We start from the raw sequence: 22,249 nt of genomic DNA, 5'->3' as shown, positions 1-22,249 counted from the left end.
TCTGGACACAGGCCGGCAATCAACTACAAAGTTTGGTCTCGGCTTCACAGGGGACAAACACAACAGTCAAACTATTTTTGTCAAAGCTGCTGGATCAGATCCAAAGGATGTGCCAGAATCTAGTGCAAGGAAAATGGATTCAGCAAGGGATCGTCGCAATATGGTCCTGAAGTATAAACGTATTTCTAAACCTTATAACCCTATTTGTCATTATTGCAGGGTTCAAGGACACACCAGACCAGAGTGCTATTACTTTTACAAGGATCAAAGAGCCGAGAAATACACTCACAAGCGCATTGAACCTTTTGTAAACAAAGTTTGGGTCAGGAAATCAGATTTTTTATCTCAGTGTATACCACATGCAACGCAAGGGAAAAATGGTTCTCATGAACTAGTGGAAGATAAAGAGATTGGATTGGAGAATCTACATTGACAGATCATCATCGAAATAAAACCAGGTATTTTATAATTCAATAAGCTAATTTTGCCTAATAAGAGTTTGCTCTCTTTTCCAGATCAAGAACTTTGTTCAGATGTGGAATCTCTAAGTTTCGGACTCAGTGCATTATTAAAAGATGAAAGGAAAACCTCTTTGGGAGTTTTGGTACCTTCTAATTCTTTTCTTTAGTTGGTATTGCCTTAATACCTGAGTCTTGGAATCTAATTACCTGTTTTTTATGCTTTCTTTATGCCTTCTTTAAATAATGTGCATAAGTTTTTTTTATGTGTGTATCTCTATTATTTACTATTTTATTCTCTGGACCTATGCCTGCTTTATCTGTTTCTGAACGTGTTTTGCTTGATATGCTTGTGTCTGTGCCAGAGTTAATCTATGTGCTTTTCTTAATTGATATCCAATCTGTTTTTGCTATTCTTGTTATGTGTTCTGTGTCTTTGTGTTTTTTTGTGGTCATGAGCATATGTGACTTTGTGCGTGTGCTTTCTGTGCTATCCGTTATGAATTTGTGCCTAAATTTGCTTTATCTGAATGTGTTTACTAGTTTATGCGCTTTGTTTGACCCTTTTGACTTTTTTTTTTTTTGCAATTGTGGCTATAAGTGCTTTTTATATTAATTGCTGAATTGTCTTCTAGTTCTGGTTTTTTCGTTTCCATCTCTCTTATGCAGATTCCTGATACAACTTCAAGGAAACTAACGCTAAGATATTATGGTGATACTGTGATAAACCAGTCACGATGTACATATTGAGGGAGAGCATGGTTTTCTGATTATCATACTATTTGGTTATCTTATTCGGATTATCATATTTGAATCATCATATTATTTGAGTACTTTGACAATCGGATTTTCTCTTTGGATTTTTAGAATTCTTGGATAATCTATAAATATGTCTATTCGTATGGATATCTTGAGTTGTTTTGGGTATTATTTTTGGATGAGATATGGATATGTCTGGATTACCGTTTGCTTGGAAGAATTTTTAAAGTTATTATTGATCATGATGCTGAAGATAGGTTATTTGGTGTATTGGATATGAATATTAACAAAAAGGGGGAGTGATAATTGAGGGGGAGCTTCGCTGCTAGTGCTGTTTTGCTGGTATTCTTGGTCACGCGATTACCGTGAAAACTCGCTTGGAAACTCGTCATGCTGAAATTCTTGCGTCTCAAGGTGTTTCTACCTCTGATTCAGATCCTGATGAAGACTCCTTTGAATTCGGATCCCCGGCAGCCCACTAGATGTTTTTGCCCTTTGTCAGTTATTTGCCAAAACAGGGGGAGAAAATTGTATGCTAAACATAGGGGGAGTAATGGTTATGGTTTGATGGTTATGGTTTGTTGGTTTGTTGGCTGGTTTTTGGTTGGTTGATGACTGCTACTGATCTTCTGGAGTTGATGTTTTTGTTGGACTGCTTTTATTGGTAATAATTGGTAATAAATCTCGCTTGCTCTTAGCTTGCTTAGTATATTTGATTCGCACTTTATCTTGGTTGTTATCTCAGCATGGTTTTGGTTAATATATTTGGTTTTATCTATATGATGGCTTATTGGTTCTGCATACAAGTATGATTGGATATATCTCTCTATTTGAGTGTCTGCCTTGGTATGATGAAAAGGGGTTATAGGTTTCAAGGATGATCTTTTGATATAATGAGCTTTGAAACATGTCATGTTTTTATCTAGGCTTTGTTTGTAAACAAATATACCTGTGGCTTTTTATAATAAAATATGTTGCTTTTTTTGTTTGGCCCAAGGTATATTCGTATGTTAAGGTTTTGTCAAATAATTGCCAAAGGGGGAGTTTGTAAGTGCAATATTTATAATGCACATTTGTGACACCCCAACTTTTCACAAGCCGAGATAGCTAAACTTTAACACAAAAGCTGCCTATCTCAACTACTAAACATACATAGCGGAAGCGATTAAAAACCTAAAGGGGTATCATGCCACATCTAGGTAAGAAAAGCACGGCCTAGATGCACAGGCTAACCAAAATAACTGAACTGCACACATAATAAATCCTCAAACATGCCTAAAACATCTGAAATCTAAACAAAAGTACATATAGTCTCATTATTGGCACACAGGCCCAAAACACAAGTCTAAAACAACAAAACTATATCTAAGCTGCCTCATATAGATAAGCTCTAGCACGCTCTCGCTTAGACTTATTGCATACCTGGAAAACATACAAGAAACCATTAGCAAAAGACTGCTAAGCAACCACCACTCACACCCGCAAGGAATTATAGATATATAATAAATTGTAAATAGGTTTACACACCCATATAGAATATATATACACCAACGAACTGTTCAACACTTGAAATCGGATACTCAACAACAACACGCTGAATAAAGGATAAACCAAGACTTCTCAACAATACCAATATTCAATTGGATTTCACAAGACAACAAGATATCAACAGAATCAAGGATTCAATAGAATACTCATAAGAAACGACCAACAAGAATACATCCAAGAATAATCAACAACCAACGAGATATGATATAAGTCCAGAATCAAGTAAGAGACCAAACAGACCTCAACCTAAGGATAAGTACTAAACCTTACCCTCTAACCAACACCAATCCTCATACCAATCGTCAAACCCAAACTCAGTTCACGGAGGCGAATAATGCCCGATTCATGAAGGCAAATGGTGCCCAAAAATACACAAAGGCAAATCGTGTCCGAAATATACAAGGAGGCAAATCGTGCCCGAATACATAGAGGCAAATATTCCTCAACTACCTAAGTGGCAAATAGTGCCGATATACACAAATGGCTAATAGTGCCCATATACACAAACGCAAAGGGTGCCCAAATACACAAATGGCAAATAGTGCCCATATACACAATGGCAAATGAAGCCCCAAAATACACAAGGATACTCAAAGATCCAGCCTCCACATCCAACCTCAACCTCAGCGCAAGAACCACCACTCAGAGTGTTCATCTCAGATTATGAACACAAACCAACTCCCAGATAATATAATCAAGGATTCAACAAACCAAGAGATTCAAAAGATAGACCAAGAGATATGAATAAATACTCCAAAGACATGGTAAAATACCCAACAAAATACTCCAACAAGGTTCAGAACAAAAGGGGAAACACCCAAACAAACAGACCACAGAATAGCTCACTGGAACAGAACTCGAAATGACCTTGCGGAGCTCACCAACGGAACACCATGTTCCGCCAGACCCTTCCACCAACACTAACGGAATGCCCTCACGAAGCTGACTCTTCCGCAGAACCCTTCCTTTAGTTCTAACGGAACACACCAACGGAACACCATGTTCCGCCAAACTCTTCCACCAGTACACTTGCGGACCACCTAAGCGAGACACATTATACCGCCTAAATGCACCGCAAGTGCAAACCCAACACAGATTCCAGACTCGGAACAGAATACACAATACTCATTCTAGAATACAAAACTAAGATCAGATTGTCCAAATTATATATCTCAGAAGCCAAATAAACATGGAATCCATACCAACAAATGTTCATAACCATCAATAAGCAAAGGATCAAGAACACAAGTTCATAATCCATCAAAAGAAAGGTTCACAGACCAACAACAAATAGGCTAACAGCAAAGAAATACTCAGGATTCCAACACACCAAATAATATCATAGATTGAGAGTGTAAAAATAGGTTTTAGTGGACATGATGGTTACCTCTTGAAGCACACTTTACCCAAGAACTCTCAAACCTCCTCACAAAGCTTCACCTCCACCTTGATCATCTTTTTCCCAAAAGATCCCCAAAAGAACAACATAAGAACTTGTATAAAGATTATGAAAATAACATGATGCAAGGTATACTCCTAGAGATAGACACTTACCCAAGCCTCAACAATCCTAAAAGAGCAATCTTGACTTGAATATTGAAAATGAAATGAAGACGAATCATTGAAGGAGAAGAGGATGAAAATGGCGTGAAGAATGAGTAGGGAAGAGAGAGAGTGGAAATCTCTAGAAAATGCTAAGTCTTGAATATATATACCATAATACATATATACATATATGTATATATTAGGGTGGAAGATTTAATAAGGAATTAAATCAAGAATTGGCCTTTTGAATAAAATAATTAATTTCGGGTTCAAGAAATATATATATATATATATCAATTGGAAAGACTAAGCCCAATTAAATCAAATAAATCATCCGGCGGAAACGATTACCGGTCTCAAGGCTTGAACGAATTTACGAGGTGTTACACTCTACCCCCCTTAAAAGGAGCTTCGCCCCCGTAGCTCATAGCTCACGGGAACTTGAAACGGAACGGTTCAAGGAAACAAGGAATCGATCGAAGGTTAAAGAAAAGGATTGCTCAACCAACCTAACTTAAAAACACTCTACACCACTAACTCTTAACCTCCTAACTTACCCAACCCATGCATAGCATGCAAGGACTAAACTAACTACTTACCTAGGTCAAAAAGGATTACTAACAAGGATCTATCATGAGCACGAGAACTATCAACTAATCCGGGTGACAAAATTCTCACCGGCTTCTCTTCATAAGATAGGGCATCTTCAAACGTTACGACTTCAAGCTGGATATCACGAGGCGCATCATGCATATATATCTTCAGCAGCAAACGCGAAACGCATCACGCATCTGGTATAACTTGGTCGGCATATGTCTTCCATCGGTCATGGGCGTCTTTCATTCTTTCTTGAATCAGCTTCAACTTTTCCGATGACACTTGCAGACACTACGGCCTTAGGGTTACTCGATTTGCCAAATCTTCCCAACCAAACGGGCTTCTACACTTCTTTGCTTTGACCTTCTGACAGCTTAGGCAAACTCCCTTTTCTTGAAAGATCCATCCCAGAACCATTCCATAAGGCAAATTCGTATTGGGGACAGAAGGTTAAAACTAGTACGGTAGTACATATGGAGAAAACATTTGTAGAACGTATGCTCATTTTGAAAATTTGACCCAATAAGGAAGAAGAGAGTGAAAGGTTTAAGATTCAAGGACAACATCGGTCAAAAACAGAATCAACGATTATCAAGGTTACAACTTAGAAAATAAGGTTGTCACCTTGCACTGACACATTTCAAGAAGAAAACAAGAGCAACGTTCGAGAGGATGGGGATGACTTCTCAATGTCAAGTTCTTTAAAGAGAAGAGGAGAACTCGGCTTCGAAAGAAAATAAAAACGAGGTTCAAAGAGGCCAAAAGAATTTCTCAATCCAAGGGAATATCAAGTTCTTTCAACAAAAGAAAAGTGAAGGAAAGAATTCGGCTTTAAAAAGATAGGGACAAGGTTTCAAAGCACGAAAAGAGTGTTGCAACAATAGGGTATTCAGATTTCCAACGAAGAGAAAGGCATTGCGTTCCAAGAGGAGTTTAGGAATGAAGTCTGAAAATACATAAATGAGTTTTCCAACGGTAGGGTATTCCATTTCCCAAGGAAAGAATGGAATTCATTTTCGAAAGGAGGTAAAATGAGACTTAGAATAGATCGAAGGGGTGTCTCACGGACAGAGTATGCAATTCTCCAAAGAAAGAAAGGAAATTTCAATTTCAAGGGAAGATATCAATGAGGTCTAGAATTGATAGGAGGGATGTTTCAACAAAAGGCATTTGGAGTCTCAAGAAACAAAGAAGAATTTAGTTTCCAACAAGAGATGTGAATAATGATTAGAACAGATAGAAGGGATTTCTCAACAAAAGGATAATTGAGATTTCAAGGAACAAAGAGGAATTTGGCTTTAAGAAGAGTAAGGAATCTCTCAACTTTAAGCGATTTCTTTGGCTTGACGATCTGATCGCGACAGTCTGACCGACTGACGTGTTTTAACTTTGCTTCTTACGAAACGTGAATCTAGAATTCGGATAACTCTACTTTATAAGCTACAACTCGCACATCCTTATCACTCCAGGAAAGGTCGAAGACGATGAATCGTTGATTACTGATTGGTGCAGAACGAGAGATTTCCGGGGAAGCTTTATGAAAAGGTAGGTTCAACTAGGGAGATATTGCCTAATCTTGAAAAGAGATCCGTCTATGATTAACGGTGATCTGAGAAACCGAGTTTACATCCTTTTACTCTGAAACATCGAGGTCCTAAAGCCAACGTAACGCGTGCACCTTCTTTAGCATTAAGAATTCTTGCTCTTTTGATCATGCAAGATCTTTCGAGGAGTCCTTTGATTACTCGAGAGGTAGGCACTGCTGTAGAACGGTTCAATCGAGTCTTGGTATTAATCTTGGGATCTTTGCAGACTAATAGCGTGAGTATGTATCCACTCATCCTTTCAATCTTCATTAGTTCTTCTTGTTGGTCCTCCAGGGTAGTGGAATGCAGCTCTCCACTTTAATCCTTGCGTTTAGCGCGATCAATGGTACCTTCCAAATGCAGTGTATATAAGCCAAACTTCTCTTAGGATCAACCTCTTGGATTGAGCTAGCCTTTAGGCTCACTTCGGTTGGTCTTGATCTTTTGACGATTCGGTCTTCTACTAGCTTGCTTAGCTACTCCTTATTTCTTCCTTGCCACCGAGGTTCCTTCCTTAAGCTCTTGCACAAGGAGTTACTCCCAAGGTGCACCGAATAGATTACACGAGGTCCTTATTTCGCAATTCACTATTAAGTTCCTTCGCACTTCATGAGATCGGGCAACTTGATAATGACGTTTCTTCTCATCTTCGGGGATCTTAAGCGTCCAAGATTTCCTTCCTACTTGACTTAGTCTTCTTTGCTTTGAAGGCTGCAACTTCTAACTTGTTCCTTTATAGCTGCTTCAGAGGTAGGTAAGACTACCTTAAGGTTCGCGAATAACGACCTCGAGTTCTACTTCTTCAGGCCTCATCATTACCAAGCTTAGCTTGCACGAGATTCTTCATCAACGATCCAGGAGCCTCAACTTGGCGTGCTTTAACTCTTTCTTGGCGTGTGAACATCCGTTCTTGCCGTTCCCTCAAGGCCGAGGGTCTTCGAGTCTTTAGTCTTCGGGCTCCAGTCGCTTTCATCGTATTGTGTCGAACTTCAGCTGAACGGGAGTTATTCTCAAGTCTTGAGGTTGGCGAAAAGACTTGGCAGACGAGGCTACACGCACGAAGACGTCAATCCCGAAGATCGTAGATTGCTATCGATAACTTCGAACCGCGAGTAGTTTAGTCTTCTTTGACGAGCCGCCCGATCTTCTGATTGCTTGGACGCATACGGTGCTATCCATCGTTTCGCATCAACTAACTACTTATTCCTAATCTAAGGCAAGCTCCTAGGCAATTCTAAAACGAAGCAACTTATCTAAAAGCGATTAAGAACTTACCCGGAAGACGCGCCCGCAAGCTGCAACAACAAGGTTAACAAAGCACAAACGATATAAACAAATAAGGCGTGTCCTCACCGCGATTCCTAGAATTCACACATCCTAGGATTCTCAAAACCTCTTAACTTCTACTGATCAAGTCCTAGAGTCTCAAAAGTTCAACCCTAGGATCTCTATTAAAACCTCAACATAGGCTCTGATACCAACTGTGACACCCCAACTTTTCACAAGCCGAGATAGCTAAACTTTAACGCAAAAGCTGTCTATCTCAACTATCAAACATACATAGCGTAAGCGATTAAAAACCTAAAGGGGTATCATGCCACATCTAGGTAAGAAAAGCACGGCCTAGATGCACAGGCTAACCAAAAGAACTGAACTGCATACATAATAAATCCTCAAACATGTCTAAAACATCTGAAATCTAAACAAAAGTACATATAGTCTCATCATTGGCACACATGACCAAAACACAAGTCTAAAACAACAAAACTATGTCTAAGCTGCCTCATATAGATAAGCTCTAGCGCGCTCTCGCTTAGACTTATTGCATACCTGGAAAACATACAAGAAACCATTAGCAAAAGACTGCTAAGCAACCACTACTCACACCCGCAAGGAAATATAGATATATAATAAGTTGTAAATAGGTTTACACACCCATATAGAATATATACACCAACGAACTGTTCAATACTTGAAATCGGATACTCAACAACAACACGCAGAATAAAGGATAAACCAAGACTTCTCAACAATACCAATATTCAATTCGATTTCACAAGACAACAAGATATCAACAGAATCAAGGATTCAATAGAATACTCATAAGAAACGACCAACAAGAATATATCTAAGAATAATCAACAACCAACGAGATATGATATAAGTCCAGAATCAAGTAAGAGACCAAAAAGACCTCAACCTAAGGATAAGTACTAAACCTTACCCTCCAACCAACACCAATCCTCATACCAATCATCAAACCCAAACTCAGTTCACGGAGGCGAATAATGCCCGATTCATGAAGGCAAATGGTGCCCAAAAATACACAAAGGCAAATCGTGCCCGAAATATACACGGAGGCAAATCGTGCCCGAATACATAGAGGCAAATATTCCTCAACTACCTAAGTGGCAAATAGTGCCGATATACACAAATGGCAAATAGTGCCCATATACACAAAGGCAAAGGGTGCCCAAATACACAAATGGCAAATAGTGCCCATATACACAATGGCAAATAAAGCCCCAAAATACACAAGGATACTCAAAGATCCACCCTCCACATCCAACCTCAACCTCAGCTCAAGAACCACCACTCAGAGTGTTCATCTCAGATTATGAACACAAACCAACTCCTAGATAATATAATCAAGGATTCAACAAAGCAAGAGATTCAAAAGATGGACCAAGAGATATGAATAAATACTCCAAAGACATGGTAAAATACCCAACAAAATACTCCAACAAGGTTCAGAACAAAAGGGGAAACTCCCAAACAAACAGACCATAGAATAGCTCACTCGAACAGAACTCGAAATGACCTTGCGGAGCTCACCAACGGAACACCATGTTCCGCCAGACCCTTCCACCAACACTAACGGAATGCCCTCACGGAGCTGCCTCTTCCGCAGAACCCTTCCTCTAAAGGAACACACCAACGGAACACCATGTTCCGCCAAACCCTTCCACCAGTACACTTGCGGACCACCTAAGCGAGACACATTATACCGCCTAAATGCACCGCAAGTGCAAACCCAACACAGATTCCAGACTCGGAACAGAATACACAATACTCATTCCAGAATACAAAACTAAGATCAGATTATCCAGATTATATATCTCAGAAGCCAAATAAACATGGAATCCATACCAACAAATGTTCATAACCATCAATAAGCAAAGGATCAAGAACACAAGTTCATAATCCATCAAAAGAAAGGTTCACAGACCAACAACAAATAGGCTAACAACAAAGAAATACTCAGGATTCCAACACACCAAATAATATCATAGATTGAGAGTGTAAAAATAGGTTTTAGTGGACATGATGGTTACCTCTTGAAGCACACTTCACCCAAGAACTCTCAAACCTCCTCACAAAGCTTCACCTCCACCTTGATCATCTTTTTCCCAAAAGATCCCCAAAAGAACAACATAAGAACTTGTATAAAGATTATGAAAATAACATGATGCAAGGTATACTCCTAGAGATAGACACTTACTCAAGCCTTAACAATCCTAAAAGAACAATCTTGACTTGAATATTGAAGATAAAATGAAGACCAATCTTTGAAGGAGAAGAGGATGAAAATGGCGTGAAGAATGAGTAGGGAAGAGAGAGAGTGGAAATCTCTAGAAAATGCTAAGTCTTGAACATATATACCATAATACATGTATACATATATGTATATATTAGGGTGGAAGATTTAATAAGGAATGGACTTAACTCTTTATATATAACAACGCTATGTACAAGATTAATTATTGGGCCAAACGATTCATCTCTTAAATAAATGAATACATAGAATAAGGAGAAAGTCCATAATATTAGGAATTAGATGTCTTAGAGACAATATATATATACTAGCATAAGGAATTGGGCCATTATAAAAATACTCTTACTTATAAGAATTGTAAGGATCCAAATTAGAATAAATCCCTTACAAGAATTAAATCAAGAATTGGGCTTTTGAATAAAATAATTAATTTCGGGTTCAAGAAATATATATATATATATATCAATTGGAAAGACTAAGCCCAATTAAATTAAATAAATCATCCGGCGGAAACGATTACCAGTCTTTAGGGGATGTTACAACATTAGTGTTGGCATAATTAATTGACTAACCTTAGTATAGTTTATTTTATTTTATTATACTAGGTTGACATGTTCAAAGCTCAACAAAGGCTGATTTGGTTGATTCAAATGGTATGGGTTTGTTTTAAAGTGAGTGGACAATATTTATTTCAAGAGAGAAGTTTTAGCTTTTGGTTGAGCAAAGTGGTTACGTGGGTTTCTATTTAAAGGAAGCTTAATGACGCTTAGTTTGGCAACTTTCCCATTTTGAGTTTAACGAGACATTGAGCTAAGAGTTCTTTCACACTATTCAAGCAGTATTCGTGGTTTTCAGTGTTCGGTTCTTCGTTCATGATCTGGTGCTGAATCAGCAAGATTGAGGCTGCACGAATCCAATCACGTAGAGATGTTTTGAAGATTATTTTTGATGAATGTTGATGTTGTAGGTGTTGGACCTTGTTTATGTTTAGCATTTCATCTCCCTATAATCTTGGCAAACATCTAGTGGATTGGGTTGTCGTGGGTGCCCCGCAGACGTAGGAGATTTAGCTCCGAACTGCGTAATCATTTGTTGTGTCCTGGTTTTACCTTCTTTATCTTTATCTTTTTATGTTTAAATCAAACTAATTAAAGGATAAGATAATCTGTTCTAAAATTAAGTAGAATCTTAAGGTTTCGTACATTCAAGATTCACGATTATCAATTTGAATATATATATATATATATATATATATATATATATATATATATATATATGTTCATAGGTAAGGGATCCTGTGAAATTAGTTCCTTAAGTGAGAAATAGGATGAAATATAGACCATTGGATTCAATTTTGATGTATGATCTCAACCATTGGATTTAAAATTTATATGTTAAAGGATTTGTAGTAAGATTAGTGTTTTTGGGCTAATGGTACCTGGCGGCAGTGAATGTTTTTCCCGTGTCTATCCTCTCTTTCAGAGCTTCAGCAAAGTAGAAGACGAGTCTCTTGACAGGATTGCCGGAATGAGAAGCAGTCCACATGCAACGATAGATGATGTTGGTTGCCTCGTCATATTGCCGGCGACTCACATCATCTGCTGCTGCAAGAAGAAGGTACACAAGGTACGCAACTTTTTCACTAACCTTTCCCGTTACTCTGTTTTCTCTGTGTAAAGCTCTACCATTAGTCACACACAATATAAGAAAAGGATAGATTGTATATAAACAAAACAGAGATACAAATATCATTGCATACAAAGAGAAATAAGAACTTGATGCTTTCGAGGTTCGTCCATGGCGGATTGTGATTTGCGAGGACAGGTGACGGAAAGAGTTATTATTGCGATCAAGGTTGAAAAAGACGCTAGGCGCCCAATTTAATTTATTTATTTATTTTTCTTTTAATTCTTTTTCATTAAATAGCACCTTCACCGCCCTGTGATTTTATTTCCCAAAAACAATTAAGGCTTCCATTTCTCTGATCTTTGCCATAATTCAATTCCCAAGACTACAGCCACTCCACTCAATCAATCAATCTCTCTCTCTCTCTCTTCTTTTTCTTTTTGTGTTTTGGCCCTCACCGTCATCTCCATTCTTCACCATTACCATCACATAACACCATTACCAAAAAGAAACACCATAAGTCCATAGCAGTATAACACTATAAAGCCATTAAAGAAACACTGTCATATCCACTCTTCACTGCCCTGGCCTTCCCTCACGTTTGCTACTCTATTTTCTCTCACCTACAAGCTACAAGTCTACAGATCTACTCTGCTTCTGTTCTTATTTTTTAAATGAGACGACCAGCTGAAGGCGCAGGCGAAGGCGACCGGCGGAGGGCGTGCCGGCGTGGTCGCGTGGGGTAGCGTCGTGGCGGAGCTGCTACTCAGCAGACTGTTGGCGTGGGGGAATGATGACGGTTCGACAGAGATGCTTGGGGTTGTAATGAATTTGGGGGAAAAAAATAAAAAAAAAATTAGTGGACTGTTCATCAGTTCGGCCGCCTAGCGCCTAATCGGCGCCTAGGCGCGATTTTTGCAACCTTGATTGCGATTACACTTTTGTGTTTCGTCTTGAACAGGCTACTCTCCGGCGAAGAAGACGAAGTGAAGTTGATGAATTCTACAACTGAACAACGTGCACTGTTAGTTGAGAAAATATGCACTACTAGGCACAAATATTTGCACTATACGATTGAAAATTATGCACTGCAAGTATTTATGAAAAAATAGTGTGATTTGTGCATTTTTAGTTGGTTAGCCACAAGAATGTGCACTGTTAGGGATCAATTTCTGCTTTGTATAGCATAAAACATGGATTATAGAGCTTAAACTTAATCTATAAGATGGATAATAGCCTAACTCTATGACTGAATAACTAACGTTGTTAATTAAGAAAATGTGCACTACTACGCACAAAAAGTTGCACTATATGGTTGAAAATTATGCACCGCAATGTCTATGCAATTCCATTTGGTATAGTCATAAGAATGTGCACTGGTAGACACAAAAATGTGCTCTGTATGGCAAGAAAATGTGTACTAAACCTTGCTTAACACCTTCAACTCTAAGGATGAAGTATGTGAACTGTTAAGTTAGAATAGTTGCACTATTAGGTTTAAATATTTGCACTATATGAGTAAAAATCTTGCACTACAAGTTATTATAAAAAAAAATGTGAATTGTATGCAACTTCACTTCATATAGGCAAAAGAATGTGCACTTTTAAACACAAAATGTGCTTTTTAGGGCAAGAAAATGGGCACCATAAGCATAAAAATAACCTAAACCATGCTTAATACCTTCAACTGTAAGCACGAAGTATGTGAACTGTTAGGTTAAAATAGTTGCACTATTAGGTTTAAATATTTGCACTATACGGGTAAAAATCTTGCACTACAAGTTATTATCAAGAAAATTGTGAGTTCTATGTAATTTCATTTCAAATAGACATAAGAATGTGCACTTTTACACACAAAATGTGCTCTATCTATATGGCAAGAAAATGTGCACTATAAGCATAAAAATAACCTTCACCATGCTTAATACCTTCAACTTTAAGAATGAAGTATGTGAACTGTTAGATTAGAATAGTTGCACTATTAGGTTTAAATATTTGCACTGTATGAGTAAAATTCTTGCACTACACGTTATTATCAAGAAAATTGTGAATTCTTTGCAACTTTACTTCATATAGGCAAAAGAATGTGCACTTTTAAACACAAAATGTGCTTTTTATGGCAAGAAAATGTGCAGTATAAACATAAAAATAACCTAAACCATGCTTAATACCTTCAACTATAAGCATGAAGTATGTAAATTGTTAGGTTAGAATAGTTGCACTATTAGGTTTAAATATTTGCACTATATGATTAAAAATCTTGCACTACAAGTTAAGAATGGACTACATGCACTATTAGGGTGTGTTTGGAAGCCCGGAAAATGATTTCCGGAAAATGGAAATCATTTTCCGAGCTTTGGGTGTTTGGCAACAATTGGAAAACCCACGGAAAATGACTTCCGCCAAATTTGGGCGGAAGTCATTTTCCGCCGCTCGACACATCACACACGGATCAACGTTTCCGGCGGAAACCACGCGGAAACCAAAGTTCATTGGTTTCCGGCGAGAAACCAGATCACAGTGCTCTTGTTTCTCGCCGGAAACCAGTGCACTGTGCTCTGGTTCCCGGCGAGGAACCAGAGCACTGCTCTGGTTTCTCGCTGCGGAAACCAGAGTGTGGTTTCCGGCGCAAACCAGATCTGGTTTCCGCCGGAAACCGGGTTTTTTTTAATTTTATTTTATTTTATTTATTATTATTATTATAAATTATAAATATTATTTTTAATATTATTATAAATATTTTACTATTTTAAACAAAATAATAAAAATATATAATTATACATTTCTATCAATTTTTGGGAAAATGAACCAAAAACACAAAGATAGTTTTCCAGAATGCAACCAAACACTGGAATTGAAACCATTTTCCAGAAAACATTTTGCAGAAGTCATTTTCCTGCTTTCCGAACACCCTTATGTCTATATATCTGCACTATTATCTGATGTAGTAGTCCAAAATTATCTGATGCTGAGGCTACACGATAAATATGCTTTCAATATTGAAGGACTCGACACTGTGAAAGCAAGGAAAGAAATCAACTATATGATCCAACTCCAAGAGCATGAAATTTGGGAAAGAGAGAAGAAGAAGAAGACTGGTGAAAGCTCAAAATAAGAAGAATTTTTTTTCTTTCTGTCTTTAAATTTTGTCAGTTTTGCTTTTTGTAATGATGTATGAAACTTCTTATAAATAAAAGTCTTCTTTCAATTGGGATCAGCGTGTGTGTGTTATCTAGCTTTGTTTTACTCGTCTCAAATGTAAAACTTCAACTATTCTGGTACACTTAATGAAAATTCTTTTGAGGATAAAGAAAGCCGAATAGAATGAACTTAGGGTGTTGGCATCATCAAAAAGTGGGAAATTGTTAGGAACCCCGAGTTATTGATATTGATGATACCGAACTATACGAGGAGACCCCTAACTTTTGTGTAAGTCTTTTNATATGATCCAACTCCAAGAGCATGAAATTTGGGAAAGAGAGAAGAAGAAGAAGACTGGTGAAAGCTCAAAATAAGAAGAATTTTTTTTCTTTCTGTCTTTAAATTTTGTCAGTTTTGCTTTTTGTAATGATGTATGAAACTTCTTATAAATAAAAGTCTTCTTTCAATTGGGATCAGCGTGTGTGTGTTATCTAGCTTTGTTTTACTCGTCTCAAATGTAAAACTTCAACTATTCTGGTACACTTAATGAAAATTCTTTTGAGGATAAAGAAAGCCGAATAGAATGAACTTAGGGTGTTGGCATCATCAAAAAGTGGGAAATTGTTAGGAACCCCGAGTTATTGATATTGATGATACCGAACTATACGAGGAGACCCCTAACTTTTGTGTTGATGATACCGAACTATACGAGGAGACCCCTAACTTTTGTGTAAGTCTTTTGAATAGATTATGCTAGACCCCTAACTTTTGTGTAAGTCTTTTGAATAGATTATGCTCTGCCCCTAACTTTTGTGTAAGTCTTTTGAATAGATTATGCTCTGTACCTAACTTTTGTGTAAGTCTTTTGAATAGATTATGCTCTGTATCTTAGTCTACAGGATAACCGAATCCTTAGTATTTTTCGAACACTAAGGATCTTATTCTCATGTACCGAAGATATGAAGACTTAAACCGAAGAGTAATTTATCCGAAGAGTTGAAGATGCGAAGAAACGAAGACTTGGAGAACCGAAGACTGGGATCTTAGGTCAAAACACGGAAGAGCCAAGCTTTTATGACCGAGCAATCAAGAGTGTGATTGACTCGAGGAGATTAAGAGAAATGATAAGGTCAATCATTCTCTCTCTCAACCAAGGCAAAGACATTCTCTGATAAGTCGCCTTGTCTACTGCCTTGAGAATGGGTATAACTGAATGTCACTTTGGGTCATATGCAACGATCCCTAGGAGCATTTAATGATTGTCACCTTTTTGAGGGACAAAAGACAAATTGTCCTTGCACAAAAGTGGACAAACGGCTAGAAAGTACTGACATTCTGAAAAAGAAGAAAACACTACCCATTGGATATTACACACTGGACAATAGGTTTTTAATTTCATTTTCCCTCCAACGGATCTAAAATTTCACCTATAAATACCCTTGTCCAATCTCACTTTGACAAGGTTGAAAATACGCGAAATATTGTCTGTCAAGTGAAAAACATTCAGTGTGATATTCATAAGCTTACAAGTGATATTCAGATTTCTTTAGAAGTTCTTGTGTGATTAAGAAGTTGATCAAGGAAGAAAAAACACAAGAAGTTCAAGTTGGAGAATCATCACAATCTTTCAACCATCTCTACAAGTGAAGTAGAAAGAGGCGGAGTAAACTTGGAAGAAGTTGAAAAACCTACAACAACAAGGCTGCCGGGCTTTGTGATCAAAGGAGCTTGTTGTAACGGAATTTGTACTATAACGGGGAATATAGTGCAAACCTTCACGCGTTGTGAAGAAGAGTGGAGTAGGCTTAGTTAACAGCCAAACCACTATAAAAACTCTCTCTCTATATATATATATTTACTTTACGTCTTGCATTGCATATATCACTCAAACCTAATATCTTTTATAAGAATAATCAAAGTGCAAAGTTAAGATAAAACTTGATATATTCTTTCCGCTGTGTTTATCTCTTTAGACAAAAAGTTTTCAAAAACCTCTTGTGAGTCTATTCAACCCCCCCTTCTAGACTCACATCTCTACCACCGGGACCAACAAGTGGTATCAGAGCAAGTTACCTTGAACGGTGGACACTCTGTGTATACTGCCTGGTGATCTTTTTTGAAAAATTTATCAAAACATTTCCAAACTTTGCACAATGTCTAAAATGGAACATCATAGGCATTTTCTTATGTTTAACTTGGACAAGTTTGATGATTGGAAAGTGCGCATGCAGGCTCACTTGTCTGCCATGCATGATGAGATGTGGGACGTGATAACTGATGGACCCATCCAGATACTACAAGTGAACCCCAATCGTGTTGCTACCGATCCGACATCACCAGAAATGATTCCAAAGGAGAAATCCATGCTAACTACCGAAGAGAGAACCCGAGTAAATCTCGATAATATAGCCAAGGATATACTCTACAAGGCATTGGACGAATCATTGTTTCCGAGAGTAAGAAAGTGCAAGAATGCTAAAGACATCTGGGATGTACTTATGCTCATAGGTGATGGAGACGAACAAGAGAAGGAGAACAAGCTGACGATTGCCATGAAGAAGTTTGAAGATTTCAAACTCAATCCAAAGGAGTCCATAACTGAAATGGAAACTCGGTTCATAAAGTTATTGATGGAAATCAATGATCTTGATGCTCGGTTCATAAAGTTATTGATGGAAATCAATGATCTTGATGAGAAAAAGCTAACACAAAAGATGGAAATCAATGATCTTGATGAGAAAAAGCTAACACAAAAGGAGATAAACAATGATCTTGATGAGAAAAAGCTAACACAAAAGGAGATAAACTTGAAGATTCTCCGAGGACTACCCAAAAGCTGGGAAATGAAAGTAGTAGCTATGCATGATCATAGAGACCTCAAGACAACGAGTACTACTCAGATCTTTAATGATCTGAAAGCCTACGAGTTCGAGAAGGAAGCTCAAAATGATGAAGAACTTGAGACGAGAAATATAGCCTTAGTTGCAAATCATCAATCTTCATCATCAACACCAAGGTCAAATACTAATCCCTCATCTGATTTTTTCACTGATGATCAGCTTGCTTTGTTCATGAGAAGGTTCAAAAGATTCATGCGAAAGAATCAATCCTATGATAACTCTGACAGGACGAGAAGAACGAAGTACCGAAACAATGACAAGGCTAGCGGATCCAGAACACATGAGAAGGATGAAATACAAGTGCTGTGTTATAACTGTTGAAAACCTGGACACTTCAAAGCTGAATGTCCATATCCCATCGTCAAGAAGCATCAGGATGAGCACAACTACAAGAAGAATTCGGGAAATTATCACAACCCGAAGAGTGCATCAAATGATGCTGACGAAGAGCCAAACAAAAACCAGAAGAATGATAGGCGAAGGAAGGCTCTAGCTGTAGAAGAGAAGTCAGGAGAAAAGAACGACGAGTCATGCACTTCCAGCTCCAGTTCAGAAAGTGACAGTTCGGAAGATGAGAAAAACTAATGTGTCTTTCCAGTCATGAGGACTCGGATGAAGAGCTGTGCCTTATGGCAAATGAAGAAGAGGTAACTTCACAAAACCACTCTTCTAATTATAGTTCCGAATCCACATATCATGAAAACCCTAGGGAAGCATTCGAAAGAATGATGAAGAGTTTTGATGGTATTGAGGATTCACACCTCAGACTCAAAGAAGAGAATGCCAAGCTATTGGCAGAAAGACAAGATCTCGAGGACTTAAGATCCAAAAATGCTGAGATGCTTGAATCTATAAGCCAGCTTGAGAAGTAAGTCATCTTCTTGAGGAAGAGTGTAAAGCGAAGGATGATAGAGAGCAAAATTTGCGTGCGNAAATCAATGATCTTGATGAGAAAAAGCTAACACAAAAGGAGATAAACTTGAAGATTCTCCGAGGACTACCCAAAAGCTGGGAAATGAAAGTAGTAGCTATGCATGATCATAGAGACCTCAAGACAACGAGTACTACTCAGATCTTTAATGATCTGAAAGCCTACGAGTTCGAGAAGGAAGCTCAAAATGATGAAGAACTTGAGACGAGAAATATAGCCTTAGTTGCAAATCATCAATCTTCATCATCAACACCAAGGTCAAATACTAATCCCTCATCTGATTTTTTCACTGATGATCAGCTTGCTTTGTTCATGAGAAGGTTCAAAAGATTCATGCGAAAGAATCAATCCTATGATAACTCTGACAGGACGAGAAGAACGAAGTACCGAAACAATGACAAGGCTAGCGGATCCAGAACACATGAGAAGGATGAAATACAAGTGCTGTGTTATAACTGTTGAAAACCTGGACACTTCAAAGCTGAATGTCCATATCCCATCGTCAAGAAGCATCAGGATGAGCACAACTACAAGAAGAATTCGGGAAATTATCACAACCCGAAGAGTGCATCAAATGATGCTGACGAAGAGCCAAACAAAAACCAGAAGAATGATAGGCGAAGGAAGGCTCTAGCTGTAGAAGAGAAGTCAGGAGAAAAGAACGACGAGTCATGCACTTCCAGCTCCAGTTCAGAAAGTGACAGTTCGGAAGATGAGAAAAACTAATGTGTCTTTCCAGTCATGAGGACTCGGATGAAGAGCTGTGCCTTATGGCAAATGAAGAAGAGGTAACTTCACAAAACCACTCTTCTAATTATAGTTCCGAATCCACATATCATGAAAACCCTAGGGAAGCATTCGAAAGAATGATGAAGAGTTTTGATGGTATTGAGGATTCACACCTCAGACTCAAAGAAGAGAATGCCAAGCTATTGGCAGAAAGACAAGATCTCGAGGACTTAAGATCCAAAAATGCTGAGATGCTTGAATCTATAAGCCAGCTTGAGAAGTAAGTCATCTTCTTGAGGAAGAGTGTAAAGCGAAGGATGATAGAGATCATCTTCTTGAGGAAGAGTGTAAAGCGAAGGATGATAGAGAGCAACTTCTTGAGGAAGAGTGTAAAGCGAAGGATGATAGAGAGCAAAATTTGCAGGAAGAGTGTAAAGCGAAGGATGATAGAGAGCAAAATTTGCGTGCGGTACTTGCGGCGAAGGATGATAGAGAGCAAAATTTGCGTGCGGTACTTGCGACATTTACAAATTCATCCAGATTAATGGATCGAATGGTAGATGATCAAAGACCATTAGGGAGTAGAACCGGACTTGGTTATAGCTCCAGCTCTTATCAACATGTTCTCTTAACACGACCAACTGATCCTTCTACTAGTGGAGGTTTAAGTTCTGTCTTTGTCCAAGGACAAACTGAAAATCTTGAGCCAGTGACTAACGCCACAACTGGAACAGAACCACAATCAACGAGTCGATCTAATGATTCGACTAAAACACGTATTGTGGAACCTACGAGAGGAAATTTCCAAAACGGTAACCCGAGAAGTCATCAGACCCCTCGGTATAAACCTCGCGTACCGAACCATCAGACCCCTTGGTCGTATCGCAAATGGTCAACCACTTGGGAATAACCAATCTAAAGGGAAATTCCAAGGCAATAAGAGGCAACATTACTCACAGAGGCAACGCAAGGGTATGCCTCAGGGAAGACCGAACTCTTACCCGAGTAGTGTCAAGAATTTCAAAAAGTTCCCTAGCAAGCATAGAGGTGGGGAAGGTACTCTATATCCTAGTGATGAGGACTGGATTATGGACTATGAACCAATGACAAGAGCAAAATTTCTGCTCCATCATAGACATAAACAAACCTCATACACTAGAGTCAACACGAATAAACCAACACCTCCTCTTCAAAAGGTTTATTCACCGAAGTTACCTCAAGCCTACTATGCTATCCCTTATAATTATCGCGTGTTTAACGGGTATCGTGGACCGAGGAAGAACCTTACGAGTTCTAGGTATGCATGGATGCCCAAGCTCACTGCTAACCGACAAGGACCCAAGAAGGTATGGGTACCTAAAAACACTTAATCCTTGAATGCAGGGAAATAGGACCATCTGGTATGTAGATAGTGGTTGAATGCAGGGAAATAGGACCATCTGGTATGTAGATAGTGGTTGCTCGAGACACATGAGGACCATCTGGTATGTAGATAGTGGTTGCTCGAGACACATGACTGCCATCTGGTATGTAGATAGTGGTTGCTCGAGACACATGACTGGAGATAAATCAGAATTGAGTAACTATAAAGCAAAGAATGGTCCTAAAGTAGTTTTTGGTGGGAACTCAAGTGGACGAACCATGGGTATCGGAGATGTCATGAAGAATGGTTTAATCATCCAAGAAGTCTCTTATGTTGAAGGATTAAAGTTCAATCTTTTGAGCACAAGTCAGTTTTGTGACAAAGGATACAAAGTTATATTCTCACGAGATGTATGTCAAGTTATCTCAGAACTATCTCATGAAGTTGTCTTAACAGCAAAATGAAGAAAGAATATGTATGTTGCCACGTGGGAAACAGTAAGACCGAATACTTGTCTAATCGCCAAAAGCAAGAAAGATCTAAATTGGGAATGGCACCATAAACTCAATCATCTCAACTTCAAGGCCATCAACAAGCTTGCAAGAAAGGAACTGGTTGAAGGATTACCGAATGTAATCTATGACAAGGATAAAGTATGTGAAGCATGTCAAAAGGGAAAGCAGATCAAGTTTTCGTTCAAAACGAAATCTCTTAACACCAATGCAAGGCCATTAAGTCTACTCCATATGGACTTATTTGGACCAGTTGATCCAGTTAGTCTAAGCGGGAGAAAATACACTCTTGTGGTAGTAGATGACTACACAAGATATACATGGACATCTTTTCTATGAAAGAAGAATGAAACAGAGAAAGTTCTTCCAGACTTGCTCCGAAGACTTCAAACCGAAAAGGATCTAAGTATTGTCAAAATTCGGTCTGATCAAGGAACTGAATTTGTAAACAAAGTCATCCAGGATTTCTGTGGACAACACGGTATACTGCATCAGCTTTCAGCAGCAAGAACTCCTCAACAGAATGGTGTAGCTGAAAGACGCAACAGAACTGTAATACCCCGTATTTTCCTAACATTATTATTTTATCCTAAGGCGTTGACATTCATAAGTTATGATCTTCAGATATTTCAAAAGAATTTTTATAAGTGAGTATAGTTGTTATTAAGCTGCGATCGTACGTCCCGGTCACGAACCGTAAAAATTTTAGGAGCTAGTATTCGGACCCGTTTGTCCTAGGAAATGGATTTTTAGACACCATACTATTATTCTGGAATTTCCTATTTAATTAAATTAGCCCATAGCAGCAAAAATTTATTTTTGACCGTACATCGCGAAATTTCGCGGTGTACCGAACCTAGCCCAATTTTGAGTCTCAGTTTGGAGTAAATTTTTGGTTTCGAAAATTATTGGAATTAAATTATTTTCTACCGAGAATTCATCTGTTTTAATCGCGAACAGTCCAATTGAAGATATTTTTCTTGAGTTACCATAAGATT

Source organism: Ipomoea triloba, chromosome 14, assembly GCF_003576645.1.
Source record: "Ipomoea triloba cultivar NCNSP0323 chromosome 14, ASM357664v1".
Lineage (NCBI taxonomy): Eukaryota > Viridiplantae > Streptophyta > Magnoliopsida > Solanales > Convolvulaceae > Ipomoea > Ipomoea triloba.
This window is presented reverse-complemented; position numbering follows the sequence as displayed.